Genomic DNA, 5,126 nt, shown 5'->3' on the forward strand with positions numbered 1-5,126 from the left:
GATATAGAACCACCCTGATTGCCACCCCTTTATGGTTTCCACAAAGGAGCCCTCGAGCCATGTTATGTTGGGCATCTTTCCCACCATGGCGCCTCCGCACTCCGCCTGACGGCCGCCCGCCACCTTCGGCTTGACATTGAAGGTCTTCAGCCATAAGCCGAAGTGGGGCTTGATGCGGAGGAAGGCCTTGCACACGACGATAAATGCCGAGATGTTGAGGATGAAGTTCAGGGCCAGATCATGGAAATCCAGGCTGTAATAAAACATGAGCCCCCGGACGAAGGGATGGAGAGGGAATCCCAGTCCGCGGAGGAAATGGGTGAGGAATACCACCCTCTCATGGGGCCTGGGGGGGGGATGAGCTACCCCTCATCGGGGAGCCGGTGCGCGATGTCATCGGGCAGGTATCCGGCTCTCCTCAGTTTCTTGATGTCTCCCTCCGTGACGGAGGAGACCATCCACTTGCCTCCCGCTCCGGACATGATTGGAGAAGGTTGAGGTGGGAAGTGCGGACTTGGGCGCTAGAGCTCGAGTGTGCAAAAATGGATGGATAAGGGAGGAAGAAGGCGTGGATAGAAAGGTGAATCCTTATCCCTTTATATGGGCGGACGAAACTAAGCGTCCCCACTTGCCTGGTAAAACTCGCTTATCCCCCAAGCGCCGCAATTGATGGCGCGGTTGGGTTACCCACGCCCGTATTGATGAGAATCCCGTAATAAGGGGACACGATCTCTGCTTTGACAAGACGTGTCGAAAAACTGCCACGCGTTATGTGCGGGGCTGGTTAAAAGAAACGGTTCAAATAATCACCGGGCCATGATGTAACGTCATGCTGTCAAAACAAGCCAGCAGATTAGATCTATGAAAATATTATTCTCTCTACGGTGGAATGTGGAACTTATTTTGCAGGGTCGGACACTATCCTCGTATTCAAATTCTTCTGTGATGTATTCGGAGAAGGAACCCGCCTTGCAATGCCGAATACAATACTGCGTGTCGGACTCATCGTCATTGAAGCCTGGTTCAGGGGCTACTGAGGGAGTCTTGGATTAGGGGGTCTCCGGACAGCCGGACTATCTCCATTGGCCGGACTGTTAGACTATGAAGATACAAGATTGAAGACTTCGTCTCGTGTCCGGATGGGACTCTACTTGGCGTGGAAGGCAAGCTAGGAAATACGGATATGAATATCTCCTCCTTTGTAACCGACCTTGTGTAACCCTAACCCTCTCCGGTGTCTATATAAACCGAAGGGTTTTAGTCCGTAGGACAACAACCAGAACATACAATCATACCATAGGCTAGCTTCTAGGGTTTAGCCTCTCTGATCTCGTGGTAGATCTACTCTTGTACTACCAATATCATCAATATTAATCAAGCAGGACGTAGGGTTTTACCTCCATCAAGAGGGCCCGAACCTGGGTAAAACATCGTGTCCCCTGCCTCCTGTTACCATCCGGCCTAGACGCACAGTTGGGGACCCCCTACCCGAGATCCGCCGGTTTTGACACTGACATGGATCATACTACTTGTGTTGCTTGCACCATGCGACTTATTTGTCATCTTGGACCCCTTGCTTGCGCACATGTTAGAGATCTTGCTTCCACTTGTCATTTTCACAATTCCATGCATCATGATATATATGCCTTGTGTGTTGCATTCCAATTCTGGGATTACTTGCTCCTATCACATGTTTGGTTGCAACCATGTCATCACTTCACATATGCCATGTCCCATTGACTGCTACATGCTTGACTTGATTGCCTCACACATATTGAACAATTGCTCCTTCCTTTGTGTTGAGTGCCATGATATCTTCACTACACCATATGCACATTATGATTGGATTGTCTTGCACTTGCCCCATGTGTTTCGACATCTCATTATATTTGGTGTCGTGAATGATTCCTATGCATACCATAGACCATTTGTTGAGTGCTTTATGCATGTTTGCTATGACCGTGAGGTAGATGCTTGTTCACTTGTCACACATATTTGCATCTCGACCTCCCATTTGCATACTTGTTTCCATGATGTACTTGATTGTGCTCACCTTATATGCTTAAATGCCATGCCACACTTCTTTGTCAAACCATATGCTATGCTTGATGACAACACTTGTTGGGTGAATAACCTCTTGAATGCTTGGTTTTGCTCTTACGCCAACCACATTTGTTTTTCCAAGTGCTTGTTATCTTTGCTCCTTTTGAAGGAATTACAAGATGGTACGACATCAGAGTGTGCCCATTTGGAACTACAAGATGATGAATGCTTGGTGATCGTCCACTACTACACGGCAACATCATCTCTTTCCCATGGTGATTTGGATTTCGATCCGAGGATCTTTCCCAAGGGGGAGGGGATGATGCGGAGCATCCTCTGGACATCACCATGTCAAGAGTCCATTTGGCAAGTGACACGTGCCACATCTACTTCATACATACAAAGGTGAATCATCTCCTTTAAACGTGTCCACTTGTACCTCTCGAGGATGGTATACTACTTGACCCCTCTCTCGTGTGCATACATAGGTGTGAGCGGACCTACACATTCATCGATGAGGAGTCGAAGAAGAAGAGAACATCTACACCATCCAAGAGGGAAGCCTGGAAGCGGAGAAGGAAGCGCCAAGAAGAAGGCAGCAGCTCCCAGGCAACCCCGTGCCCACGGGCCTCTCAGGCTGGCGGTCCTGAAGCCCCGGTGCACACGGGCGTGTACCGTGCCCACGGGACCCCCGTGTCCACGGGCCCAACGGACCCCGTGCGCATGGTCCCTTGCATCAAGTCTCTGGATACCCCGTGTGCACGGGCTCCACTTACCCCGTGCACACGGGGCCCCCTGTTTGTTGCTACGGGCTTTGCCCATGTAATCCCCATTTCGCCCCTGCTTACCCCTTCATCCCTTGGACCTACATATACTCCTTCTCCTCCATTTAGACCTAGCTAAGAATAGATCTAAACACTAGAGCTTAGCTCATGTGTCTCCCCTTGTGGGATTCCTCTTGAGAGAGAGACACTCCATTGGAGTTCAAGGCCTCCATTGGAGAAGATCCCTAGTGGATGAAAACCCCTCTTGAGGGAAGGATCTATCTAGATCATCAAGCCCTCATCTCCTTCATAGGATTTGGGATGAAGTCTACCATGTATCTTATTTCCCTTTGATTGTTCATGTACCTTGTGGATCTTGTGTGTTTGATTGTCTAGTGGATGTGTGATTTGGACTTGTTCTTGAGTGTTCCTCTTGTTTTCCCTCTTGTGTTCATCTTGTTATTGGGGATCCCCCCTCCAATTCGTGAAAGATCTCCACTTAGGGTTCCACCCTACACCAGTTAAGTATTTAGATATGGACCATATGGTTGTCAAAACCGTGTTACGAAGATCCTCCTTTTGTCGAATAGTGTAACCACTATATATATATTACTCAAATGTTGTTAGCCAAGTTCTTAAATTTCCATGGAAAGTATTAATATTGTACACAGTTCATTGAGTTTAAGCGTGTGCCCGGTAGAGCGGTAGAGTAGAGGACGCCCATGTTTTGGACGTGACGATCATCACTTATGTCCAGAAGGCATTTGCATATTAATTATCCATATTGTAAATTCACATATGTGTTAGCATAAGGAAACATATGTGTTACTAACCATCGCACATGAGTACTCGCAGACACATGGTGTGCGATGCTCCTAGCCACCGCAAGCAACTAGTTTGCAATATTCAAAGTTCTTTGTACACATAGAATCACACACGAATTAACTGTAGTAACCGTTTGTGTTGTAATTTCTCATTGCGAATAGTTCATCCGAGTGGGCTGTTTTCCGCATATCACACACATCTTGTTTACACGACTCGTTCATGTTCTTTTGGCTCATAGCAAACAGTTCATCTATGTGAACTGTATGCCTCATATCACACACATCTTGTTAAGCTGAACCGTTTATGTTGTGTTCCCTAATCAAAAATAGTTCGTCCCAGTGAATCGTATGTCGTATATCACACACGCCTTGATCTGGCTAACCATTTCTGTTGCACTCCCTAATAGCAAACAGTTCATCTAAGCGAACTGTATGTCGTATATCGCACAAACCTTGATACGGCTGCCCGTTTCTATTATTCTTCTCATTGCAAATAGTTCGTATGGATCAACCGTGTGCCCTGCATCGCACACGCAACTAAAATCTGAACCATGTTTGATGTCTTTGCCATTGCAAACGTTTTGCGTCTTTTTTGACAGTTTTTTACATCACTGATTGCAATTAATGCATCACACACAGTTTCGTCAAAGGGTCTCTGATCGTAGTGTCGTGTTAGCAGCATCCTGTAGTTGTGCAAGTTCCAATCAGGTAGTTGAACAAAAGGTGCGGAAGTTAAGTGTTTCAAAGGCTTCTACGCAATCGTCACAAAAAACAAATGGAACGTCCTTTTGTAAAAGATTTGCAAGAGGCCTAGAAATTTTAGAGAAATATTTAATAAACCTCACATAGAAACCAACATGACCAAGGAAACTACGAATATCTTTGATATCTTTAGGACATGGCATTTTCTCAATTGCACCAACTTTAGCTTTATCCACCTCAATACCTCGTTCAAAAATTTTGTGCCCCAAGACAATACCTTCATTAACCATAAAGTGGCAGTTCTCCCAATTCAAGACAAGATTATTTTGTTCACATCTCTGCAAAACTCGATCAAGTCTACTTAAGCAATCATCAAAAGAAGTTCTGTTAACGGAAAAATCATCCATGAAAACCTCAACAATCTTTTCACAAAAATCAAAGAATATAGCAGCCATACATTTTTGAAAGGTAGCAGGTGCATTGCATAAACCAAAGGCATGCGTCTATAGGCATAAGTTCCAAAAGGACAAGTAAAGGTGGTTTTCTCTTGATCAGGTTGTGAAATAGGTATTTGAGAGAAACCAGAATATCCATCAAGAAAACAAAAGTGTGTGTGCTTTGATAGTCTTTCTAACATTTGATCAATAAAAGGCAGAGGGTAATGATCTTTTCTAGTAGCTTTATTGAATTTTCTAAAATCAATTACCATTCTATAGCCACTAACAATTCTTTGCGGAATGAGTTCATTTTTATCATTAGGAACAACAATATTACCTCCTTTCTTAGGGACACA

This window comes from Triticum dicoccoides, chromosome 2A (assembly GCF_002162155.2).
Source record: "Triticum dicoccoides isolate Atlit2015 ecotype Zavitan chromosome 2A, WEW_v2.0, whole genome shotgun sequence".
Taxonomy (NCBI): Eukaryota; Viridiplantae; Streptophyta; class Magnoliopsida; order Poales; family Poaceae; genus Triticum; species Triticum dicoccoides.